This window comes from Electrophorus electricus, unplaced genomic scaffold (assembly GCF_041902795.1).
Source record: "Electrophorus electricus isolate QZ-2024a unplaced genomic scaffold, ASM4190279v1 Scaffold240, whole genome shotgun sequence".
Classification (NCBI taxonomy): Eukaryota; Metazoa; Chordata; class Actinopteri; order Gymnotiformes; family Gymnotidae; genus Electrophorus; species Electrophorus electricus.
The window spans coordinates 11,711-24,212 of record NW_027658520.1 but is presented as its reverse complement, the minus strand read 5'-3'; the positions used below and the strand labels follow the sequence as shown (position 1 = coordinate 24,212).

The following is a 12,502-nucleotide window of genomic DNA, read 5'->3' as shown; positions in this document are numbered from 1 at the left end:
CTTACACTCTGTTTCTTTACAACACGCATGGACGTGTTAAAGCATCTCATATGCATGGAACACTAATACTCAGAGCATTGGAAGGTTGAAAACAGAAGCTATCTGGCTCACACAATGTTTTAAATGTGCCAAGGGAAATTCCAAGTGTGGCCATCCTTGAGTGGAGTGGAAGATAAATATGTTTTTTTTTGTATTTCAAAGCAGCTGTAAGAGTATAACAGGCAGTTTAGAACATGTCAGTCCCTCCATGTAATTTCAGAGAAAATATCCTATGAAGATTGGACCAAGATTCCTGCAGAGTATTTTCAGCACATAGTGGAAACTATGCCAGAAAGAATTGCTGCAGTTCTGGAGGCCAAAGAAGGTCCAACATGCTATTAAATGGGTGTACTTAAGCCCACTGTGTCCTATTATAGGATATTGCTGGAATGTATGTGGATGTTGTTGGAATGGCCGCAGAGTTGCGGCAGCAGTACAGGTAGTCTGTAATCCTTTCCCCCATCTGAGTGAGTTTGCCCTATTGCACGGGGTCGAGTTATGATGTGAATGTTTAATTACACAGGATGGATTGTGGGCGACAGAACCGAACAGCCTTCAGGATTCAAGTAGAGAAAGGGGAAACTTCTCCAGCCTTTGAGTTAATCACAGGACTATTGCATAGCAATTAGGGATAACAGAACAGCTTTCGGGGGGTTTGGGTGGGTTGCCTTATCCGCTCCTTTAACAGAGTAGTCACAATTCAAATTTCCCTTGTTCCATTGTTTACAAGGCATTATACATGTGGTTTATTTATAGTGCACGGAGTAATATGCAGCAAGTCTGGTCTGTCTGCTTTGGAAGAGAAACATTTGGCCAAAAGAGCAAGACACAGCCAGGAGGATGATTGGTAAGAGCACATCATAATATGCACCTTAAAGCTGTGCTCTACAGCTAGGTCCTGTTCCATGACTGCATATATAAATTAACTATTGACATTGCTATTTATATCTGGCCATTTACAGTGCACTCTTGCTCAGTGCAGCACTTGAAGCTGATTTTCCATTGTGTAGTTATTATGTTCAAGAGATGTTTGACCCGGTCAGGGTGACACACTTTAGTGAGGGCAGCAGTATCCTAGAGGACACTACAGACAGTGACGGAGACATCTCAGAGCGCGAGGTGAGAGGTTGAGCTTTTTGTTACTCTCTCTACGACATACTTTTCATGCCAGGTACTATTGTCCAGTTCAGCCAAATTTAATTTACTGCCTTGTATTATCATATATAAATTGCTGAACATCTTTTCACTCAGTTTCAAACAACCCCTCAGCTGTATTAAGCCATTTCAGGTTATTCAGAAGTACTGCTAAATGGATGTGGTGGGAAAATGAGAGCACATCAAACACAGACAGCTTTATGCATTGAGTAGTAAAGAGTAAAAGTTTATTGAGTTCTGTCCCCTGTATAACAGAGTAAGAGGACTGACGCGCAGTACGGTCCCCCTCCCCTTATACAGAGAACAGAAGAAAGAGAAAAAAAAGAAAAACGACTCCTACAGAGTATCTGCTAATTCATGTTTTGGTTAGCCTGAGCGCTGAAGGCTTCTTCTATCTCTATGGTTAGAATGGTATGTGAGCAGCTGGTGTACCTGACTCACATGCTTATCTGCAGACTGTTATGCTGTGACTATAGAAACATAAAGCAAAGTAAAATAAAGCAAAGTAAATTTCCACAAAATGAAGTAAGGCAAATTTCTACAACATTTCCCCCCTATATCACACATTATCACACATTTATTCAGCAAATAGCACTACGATGTCTTCATGTGGATCACCAGCACCGCCCATCTTGGGGAGCAGAATGTCTTCACTGAGCTGCGGTTGGTCATTGGCATGGCCGCTGAGCGCTGGCATGGTGAACACTCTAGAAAGACGTCTGACACGCAATAACAAAAAAGGAGGTAAACACAGAAGAAGAAGAAAAAGAAGAAGAATGAGTAGCAGAATGGGCAACGCTACAGCCGCTACTGGAACTGTAGGCTGCGGAGTGAAGGCAGATCACAAATGATTCATATAATCAGTAATATTAGCACTGAGATCTGGAATGTAAAAACAGCAGGAAGTGTTAATCATTTTGCACACTCCTCCTTCCTTCATGGTTAGGAGATTTAATACCATTCTATGTTGAAGCACTGCTGCCCTTATCACTTGTTGTTCTATCTTTAAGGCACCTATTGCTGCTAAGGTATCATTAACTACTTGCAGTAACTGATAAGCTAAGCCATTGATCTTTTGCAGGGCTGCTACTGTGCCACCGCCCAGGAAAAGGGACCAACCAATGGTTTCACCCGGAGTGGTCCATGGGTCCCTCAGAATTCTACCACAATAGTCTGTGCTGGTTATGTCTCTCCTCACCCTGTGCTGCTTGGCATGGGGAAGTGTATACACCTGCGTCCTTGGGCGCACTACAGCTGGATAACAACAACCAGTCCAGTTCTGTGGCAATTCACCATAGGCCACCGAACCACCGACCCACATTACATTCCAATACCCCTGCAGGGTTGTCATGGAGCAATTCCACAGGGAACTGCTATTGGAGTCACTGCAAGTGCCATTGCTGTGCACCTGCACATAATCGATGCATCTGGACCAGACTTCCGGCACCTGCTGCTTCATCTGCTATACAAATATCTCACCCTTACTAGCTGCCACATGCAGCATCATTTTCGGTGGTGCGGGGTTAGTGGGACTGGGACAGTTTGAGGTCTGGTTAATAACCTGGCACATAGAGATTGTCATATTCACTTCTCCTACGTCTGCGTTTTTCAGAGGGATTACAGTCCTTGGAACACTGGTGTGCTGGCACACCAGATACTCTTGCTCGATATGTTGGGCATGCACAATGGCTGACATACACGCTGTATTTTGTTGGCATTTAGCTGCTAATCATTCTGCTTCAGTGGCGTTGGGACCCTGAAATGGTAACAAGTCTTCTCATAAGTCATGGGATTCTTCAACCATATTAATATTCAGTCTATGTTCTGACTGTGTTAGCTGTGCCTGATTTTCTCTACCGAGTGTCGAGTGTCGAAAGTGTAGGCCTTGCCTTTAACACCCTACTCAACACAGTTCCGACCTAGTCTGTTTGGGTGCTGCTGCTTGGAGTTGGGGCTGGTGTCGGAGCCTTCTTACAGTGTGTGTGATGTACCCAGGTTCCTCGTCCTTCTATTTTGACAGCAGTGTAGGTTGTTAACAGGAGGTTCTAGTTGTCGCCACCTGGTGCCTTCAGTGGCGGTAGCCCCTGACTGAATTTCCAGTAATGTGGCCTGCGGGGTAGCAGCGGTTTCCTGTATTGCTTGCACAGCGGTTTTAGTTGCAGCTGCCTTTGCTACTCTATCTGCAAAATTATTCCCCTTGCTGATTTGGTCTTCTGTAGTCCTGTGAGCTGCACACTTAACAACTGCAATTGTCTTTGGCAGCGAAATGGCTTCTAGCAAGATGGTGATGTCTAATATATTTACCCGAGCTTGTCAGGAATTGCCTATGTTTCCATATGGCTCCAAAATCATTAACAGTTTTGTCTGCAGCTAGTTTGCATGCTTCCGTCAGTGCTACTAGTTCAGCAGCCTGCGCTGAATAGGAGGATGGTAATACTTCTGTTTTAAGTATTTCATGATCTGTTTCTACCGCGTATGCTTCCCTATTGACCCCTGTGTCGTCCCTGCATGCTGACCCATCCACATAGAGGCATAGGTCTGGGTTACTTATGGCTTCTTCAAAGAGATCAACTCGCGGTATATATACTTCAGCTAAGACTGCTGTGCAGTCTTGTGGATCTCCATCCTCCTCCGTAGGAAGGAGTGTAGCTGGGTTCAATGTTATACACCTTTTGACAGTTATATTAGGCATATCTAAGAGGGTGGTGTGGTATCTCAGCTACCACTGGGCTGATAAGTGTGACACTCTTTGGTCCTGCAGTATTCGGTGTAATGCGTGTGGGACTAAAACAGTAAGAGGGGAGTATGCCACTATGGTTTAGGTAGCGAAATTATGGCTTGTGGTCGGTTTTGAGACAGCTTGTGTGTATTTCCCCCTTTAATGATATGCCCCAAGAACGTCACTTCCTCCTTACAATTCTGTAATTTTGCTCTACTAGGTCAGTTACATGTATGTTACATCTGAAATATTTCCATGAGCTTTTATGCAACATACTAAACAAAGGTTTGGAACAGGCTAAGTCAAATCAGGCTAACTCTCAGCAGGTCAAAAGTACTTCAGACTGCAAACTATGATCTAGTATTTTATCCAATTTTACCATAATTGTAACGCAGGGAGGCTTGGCAGGATACAAAAGAGGAGCAATGATGCATACAACGATGTTTATTTAGAGACATGGAAGACAACGTAGCACTAAGGCTATCGTGGGATCAAACACTGACAACGTTAACGTTTACACAAAGGACTTATATACGCAAACAATAACAACACAATGAAGGGCAGCCGTGAAACACAAGGGAGCATGGCCACACGGATGAACACACACACACACACACACACAAGCAAATACACACGGGGAGACGTTTGGGGGGGGGGCATACCGTGACAAGAATATGTTCACACATGGTCGCTCGCTCGCTCTCTCGCTCTCTCTCTCCCCATCCTTTCAGCCTTTGGGTTTCAATAATACCCCCAGGGCAGACAGAGCCACTATTCAAGCAATGTAATATTCTGTAATATTCTACTCTGGCTCCTCCTACCTCTGCAATGACATCCTCAGCTTTTATTTCAGTGGGTGGCGTGTGATGTCATAATGCAGCCGCATCAATTAAGCGATTATGATGTAGTCAAAGAACAGATTTTTCAAATGAACAATTTCTGTGACCCATTTTTAGACTACAGATCACAGATAACGGGTACACTAAATTTATTATGGGTCAGTGCGGTAGTTACAATTGCAATCCAAGACGCAAGGAACATGTTCCTTCTGAGAAATATGAAAAGGAAAAGCACGGGATATTTGGTAAATATGGGAAAAAGAAAAACGAAAAAACACGAGCCCAGATCCCTGCCAGAATAGAGGATGACTTCTTGGATGAACTGTGTGTGTGTGTGTGTTTGTCTGAGAGAGAGAAATCTACGTAGAAGTGTTCTAAGTATCTATACAACGCTAATAAGACATTTTCTGTTACTTTTTAAACAGATACTAGACCAAAGTATTTATTGAAAAATGACTTGCCTACTGAGAGAACTGAATCAGCCATGGTAAGTAAAGTAGAACCAAGACAAATGATTTAAAGCCATACTGAGGCAAGGGACAAAAGCCACAAAAAATGGAAAAACAGCTATGGTGAACAGTGATGCTAATTTAATACTTGTACTTAAGTACACTGAAATGTCTTTGAATATAAATTACAAATGCATTTCAACAAATGTTGGAGAAATTAATTAAAAACACTAATGTCAATTTATTTAGAATATATTTAGGACACATACATTTAGCATATGCAATCTTTGTCAATTACAGGAAAAAAAAATACTGTTGGTGGGTTTTTTGTTTGTTTGTTTTACATTCTCCTTACTATAGAATTAACAGTCGACTGTTCGGTGACTTTGCATGCTGAGTTGTAACACTGATTATTAGTATAATTGTGGCTAGAATCAAAATCAACACTAGTTAAAATGACTGAATGCATTGGAATTTATTATTCCAATAGCACAATTTGAATGGGTCTACGGTACCTTAGTGTGTCAGGTCCTGTTATTTCTGTTGAACATTTGATGTTTGGGGGCACATTTTTACATCATTAGGCCTGCAGGCTATGTGATAACGGCTATGCGATAAAAATTGTATTTGTTTCCTTTCCAGTCCAATACAAACTATAAATTCCAAATGCATCAAAATGTAATTAAAGTCATATTTCAATTAAATGTATTTAAATACTGTTCAACAATATTTCTACTTATATCTACAGGTGGAACTGAAGTCTTTCAAAAAGATAGAACCTCCAGATATGAATTTCAAGATGATGCTTCCTAAAAAGACTCCTTTGAATCAGATTTACGATGACAATGACTGGGATGAGTGTACTGAGGACCTGGAAGCCATGTTTGCTAGAGTGAGAAAGTCTGCAGTGGAACAGAGCAATCCTAACACTTGTTTTCCATAAATTCTCACAATGCTATGAACTATGCATTTCAAGTAGATGTAATTAAATATTGCTTAACACTGTTTCTCTTCATAGTTGGAGGTGAAATTGAATTATTTCATAAAGATGCAGTATGATACCTGTGAACATGATATGGGCCAACTGATTGAGGAAATGGAATCCACAGTTGTTAGAGTGAGAAAGTCTGCAATGCAGCAGAGCAATCCTAACACTTGTTTTCCATAAATACTAACAATGCAATTAAATATGCATTTCAAGTAGATGTAATTAAATATTGCTCAACACGGTATTTGTGTCTGCAGGTATTAGACGCCGTACTTGCTAGGGAGGATATGGCTGCATAACCTCTGACGACAGCAATAAACAGCATTAAAAATACTCTGACATTTTTCAGTCTAATCCTTGCCTATGTTGTCTGCAACACAGTCAATTATACCATGGATAGTAATTATATGTTATTTTTTTTGTCTCAGAAACATTCTGAATGTAACATTTCCTACAGCCTTTAAGATACAATCACCATACTTGGCACCCACACTATTTTTTCCCTCGATGTCCACTTACATCTGTGTGGCTTAACAATCACAATTCATTTTTACACAACCAATTTCCAACTTCTATATATATATATCGCTCGGAATTCAACAGACACCTGTTGCTACTGCACCTTTGAGACGGATGTAGGATAAATGAGCTCCTTTATGATTGGCTGCCCTGTATTGTGCTTCATTCAAAAGGTACTCAGAGCTGAAATGCCTGAGAAAGGCAATTTAAGTGGGTGTGCTAAACCTCTATAGGCTGAATAGGCAGAGATACGTAAATAAAGTGTTCTTGTGACATTAGAAATACAAATTTCAAAAGGGGCATTTTTGGCAGCTTAACTGACATAGTTAAGAATTTTAACATTTAAAATATATATATTAAAAGGAGAATGTTACTTATTTCACTCTGACTGTAAAACAGTGCATATTTTGTTAAATGGGATTTCCATCCCATGTTTTTAAGGCTGCCTTATGTATAAATAAATATGCAAGAATGCAGAGCATGAATAGGTCAGTCTTCCATTCTGTATCACATACCTACCCTTGATAACACCGTGGTAACTGGAAAAAAAACAACCCTTTTTACTTAGTTGTCACTACTTCCAATAGACTTCACGCTAATCTCATAGAAGTCCGCCCCTTTCCGTGTCCTCCGGAAACAGCACTACCGTTGTGTTGTGACGGGATTTGTTCCTGAAGTTGTATGCGTTTTCTGAATTTGCACCGCATTTCTAAAGTGTGTTACCACTTTGATGAATATGCTTTGTGTATTTGCAGCACGATGGGTTTTCCAGGACACCGTAATTTATGCATGTTTAATTCCATCTTTTATTCACGTACTAAGCCCAACTCTATAGGCTAATATTTATAAAACCGAGATAACCATAGAAACGTCTTCATCTGTGCTTGATACTTTCACGGAAATACGGAACTGCTGCTTGTCAAGCTTGTTTCATCAGGTTTTATATCATCGTCATGACGTGTTTGAATTGATCCCAGGCATATGCAGTCCTCATCAAAATCCATGCATGTCCTAGGCTGTGAGTAAGGTATGTTCTCTCTCTGGTCACAGTTGGCAAATAAATTATGCATATAGATTGTGGGGAAAACACTAGCACGTGTTCTCCAAAGAAGTGTCTTAATATGAGCTATCTAGCTAGTTCCAATGTCAACTGTAATCATAACACTGGGTTTCTCTCTGTGCTCAGGTGTCTTATTCGCATGCCAGTAACATGTTAGCGATATTGCAGTAGTGTGAATTTTTATGTTGCCCGTGATGAAAGGTGACAGCGAATAAAAATCCAAACATTTTTTTTTGTTCAGGTCTTTTTAACGGTCATAACCGACACATATTTATCTAACAAAAAATCAGGTTCCTCTAAATGTGTGGAGGAACTGCTGTGTATATTTTTGTTTCCAGTGGCCTGAGTACCTAAAATATGTCACCATTTTAGGAAGCAGGAAAGCAGGGCTGCTTACAAACATGACATTAGTAAATTATTTTTGGGATATTTTCATTTATGATTTTCCCCTTTTTGTTGTTTGTTAGCTTTTTTACTTTCATTTTTTGTAGGGACTGTGATATATATTTTGTTATTTGAATGCATAATATAGCTTTGGGGCTCCCACAGACACTTGTGTATATACACATATTAGGGGAGATTTTTTCATTGGTTTGTATATGTTTTTGAAGGAATGCACATAGTTCTTATGTTTGAGCCACTTTAAAGATATTTTTTGACTTGTATCAGAAAGGAATGCAAGCATTTATTCATATCAACATTTTCCTTGCAGAGTCATTTCAAAGACGATGCAACAGAATAGTTTTGCTTTTCTATTCTGTACTTTGTTTATTGACAGGTAATTCCACCCTCAACTTTTTAGGGTGCCTCCCCATAATTGCTCAGCTCTTCTGTGTAATAAAAGCAGGATTGGTTTGTATATCACATTGGTGTAGGTAATTTTCACTTGTTATATAAAGAACATTCTAATGGCTTTGGGGGAGACAAGCCAAATTAGTCCTTTATAATTGTAATTATATATTACTTTGCTTCATTAGAAGTTTGTGATTATTCCTGTTATTCATCAACTTAGATACCGTGATTTACTGGGGTAGGTCAAATTAAAAGATAATTGCCTGCTTATATTAGGTAAAGAAAGTTTTTTATGTCATAGTTTTCACTTACTATGATTGGGACAATACATCTTTTACATGAGGATGGATTTTATCAAAGCTTATAGGGATCTGTATGCGATGCATAGGACGCTTATGCCTTATTTAGTTCACTAAATACAAGCAGTTCATTTTTGTTTTAAATGTTGATGTTCCACCTGCTCCATCAGACCCTCTGCTTTGACACTATGTCCACCTGGTGTACATCAGTAAGCACAGCCTATAACAAGGTATGTCTTAGCCACTTGTAATCTTCTAAGCATTAACTTTCACAACATTTTTATGACAATGTTAGTCTTTATAGTTTCCATAACTAGGTGCTTAACTGAAATCAGCTCCAGTGTTTCATGTTGATGTCTTTCATTTTTCATACATAGTCATGTATATATTTGTGACATGCTACATTTGTTACTGTTTTCACTTGAACAAGGAAAATCATACTCAAACCAGATATATAAGTGGACAGTCAGGGTGAAATAAGTAACATTCTCCTTTTAATGTTATATTTAAAAAAAATATTAAAGGTCTTAAGTATGTCAGTGTTTTTGTTAGTCTTTTGGCCAATGTTTTTTTTTTAAAAGAGATAAGGAGATACCAGAACAAAATAGAAAAGCAAATAATAGAGGAAGATGGCATGGGATGGAGGGATGGAGGGATGATAAAAGACAGGGGTAGTAACGGATAATTTATTCTATTCTCTCAGCTATTCTCTTTAACTAATTCTGAAGTCTGCATCTTTATTTTCTATTTGAATGTTAACTTTACGACTAGCTGATTGGGGTTTAGGAATGACACTAGCGTTGATTTTGATTCTAGCCACAGTTCTAGTAATAAGCAGTGTTACAACTCTACATGCAAAGTCACTGAACAGTTGACTGTTAATTCTGTAGTAAGCATAATGCAAAAAATACAACAACATATTTTGTTGTGATTGAAAAAATTACGTCCTAAATACATGCGTTGTAAATACATTGACATTAGTATTTTTAATTAATTTCTAACATTCAGAGACATTCAGAGGTATTTCTATTAAGCCCAGAGTCAGCTAGGTCTCCGCTCTCTAATTACTCAATGAACCTCAATGGTCTCCCAATCACATCTTCTCTAACAGTTAAAGATCTTGGAGTTATGGATCCCAGTCTCTCGTTCGAAGCTCACGTAAATAAATAATGTTTCTAGGACCCCCTTTCTCCACCTTAGAAACATTTCAAAGATTAGGAACATGCTCTCCACACATAATGCAGAAAAGGTAGTCCATGCATTTATTACTTCAATATTGGACTACTGTAATCCCTTACTATCTAGCTGTGCTATTAAGTGCCTAAAGTGCCTAGCGAATTCAAAATGCAGCAGCCATAGTTCTTAATAGAGCTAGAAAATTTGATCACATCAATCATATCTTAGCTACTTTACTTTGGCTCCCAGTAAAATTTTGTATTGATTATAAACTACTTTTAATAATTCCAAATGTGCATTAGACTTTACAGTAACCTAAGACAACCCTTTTGCATGAAGGGAACTGGTAACTATGCTCACCCTCCATAATGTGCAAAAGATATTTAAAGTGTAGGACAGTCGAAGCATTATGTGTGCGTGTGCGTGATGTTATTAACGTGACAGTAAAAGCTTACCATTTTTAAATGGGGGCTGATCGACTTTCCACTTATGCAAGACTTATGTCAAGAGTACATGTCAAAAATTAGAGACGAAATGAGGTGCTAAATGCCGCAATTAGGCATACAGCAGTCAAAGGCAATTTGGAAACACACTTAGAAAACAAAGATCATGATCTTTGATCATGATCAAACTTTCAAAAAGCTTATCAACGTGACGAGAATGTGAGGTTTAGTTTCATCTATAGTGTTACAGTATCAATGTGAAATATGGATATCGAGGTCAGCATCACGTAAGAATGTATATGTGTGAAACATCTTCGTCGCCATAAATGTTGTGTTGTTACATAATTAAGCAGTCCATCCAGTTTCATTTACTTGATTTATTAGCAACCTGTGTCCACTGTCTAACTCAAGTATTTTTATTTTTATTTCCTCCATGTTGTTTATAATAGGCCTACAGTAAGAAATCCTTTTAACTGATTAATAATTAAAAAATATCTTTCTTGACTATAAGAATATAGCTTAACCACTAGAAAGATTAAACATCCAGTGAGTGTGTATCCTGGCATGTTAATGTAAAAGGCAGCTCCTACTGGATTTGGGGAAAGATTAGTAAAAGATTTCAAGTATCTGCAAAGCAGAAAACTGCCTATTCAACAGGCATAAATGATGTGCTACCGCAGTAGTTGTGTTATTTGCATAGCCTAATTAATATCATTAGATCAAGTTCTATATTACCTATATTGTTATATTACAATTTTGCTTTTGCTTTTTTGCTTCACAATTGTTACACACAATTGCTGCACCTGATACAAGGATAGGAATTTCAATTTATTCATACTGGATATAAGAATCATTAATGGCTGCTGAGTGAAGCACTTTCATTGAAAATTCATCCACCAATTTTTTTTTTTTTTTTTTTTTAACCAGACACAGGGCACATCAACCAGGAATACATTCCAGCTCTGTTTTAGAACACTGGCTGTGATTCATTACATTTTGGCAATTGTGAAAACAAACTGGATGATACTTCTAAAAGTAATTGTGTTTGCAGTTTATTTGCACAGTTACATGAACAACACGTAGTAATCGGATCTAGAAAGTTGCCAACCCTATTAAAATATTAGGTTTATAGTATAATATTTGAATTAAACAGACAAAACATTAATCACAATCATTTGCATGATGATTAAATCTTGAAACAAAAATGTATCAGAGAGCTGTAGTGTTTTTCACAGACACACACCCAATTAAACTGTGCTTGACCATTTCTTGCCCTCTATATCATTCTCTGCAGTTTACTGAGAAAGACCTGACACTGGGTAATGCCATTGTCTATTCGAAGGCCAAAACAACAACAATCTTGGTTATCAAAGATTCACTCCACCCTGACCACAGCCTCTTCTTTTAGAAATCTGCAGAAATAAATATATGAATTTATTACCCCCCATCAGTGGACCTTTAGAGCTTTATTATTCAAAATAAGACAGACAGATGAACAGACAAACGCAAAATGTATATATAATATTTTTAAGTATTCGCCATCTGCACCATTACAGGAATAATGTGTGTGTGTGTGTGTGTGTGTGTGTGTGTATGTATGTATGTATGTATGTATGTATGTATGTATCTATGTATATGGTTATGTGTGAGTACATGTATGTTGGATTGTATATGTACACGTATTAGAGTGTGATATTTATCGTTTATGGATTGGCTCTGTATGGATTTTATCAAAGGTGTCCACTCTAGATTATTGGTTCTGTTATTGATTAATTCTGAGAATTATTCTATTGATATATATACTCTATCAATAGATTTTTCTATTGGGTGACACTAATATTATTTTTTGTTTTCCAGTTCATGAATATGTTTTTTTGTTTGTTGTTTTTTTGCAAGAATATTTTTATTATATCAATATAATAATGTTATACATAGTATCCTGTCATATTGGTTGATGATATGTCTCCTAGGAGACATAAAGATGGTGTTGGATGGATATGGTTATTTAAAGCATGGGATATGTT

At 38.2% G+C, this 12,502-nt stretch overlaps 1 long non-coding RNA gene across 1 annotated transcript; it reads left to right on the top strand.

The window, feature by feature from the left end:
• The first annotated feature begins 5,175 nt into the window (after window positions 1-5,175).
• On the top strand, window positions 5,176-6,305 carry LOC145655364 (uncharacterized). Its single transcript, XR_014121498.1, has 3 exons — window positions 5,176-5,239; window positions 5,950-6,093; window positions 6,220-6,305. It is a non-coding gene; the product is annotated as an uncharacterized LOC145655364 (long non-coding RNA).
• The last annotated feature ends 6,197 nt before the right edge of the window (window positions 6,306-12,502 follow it).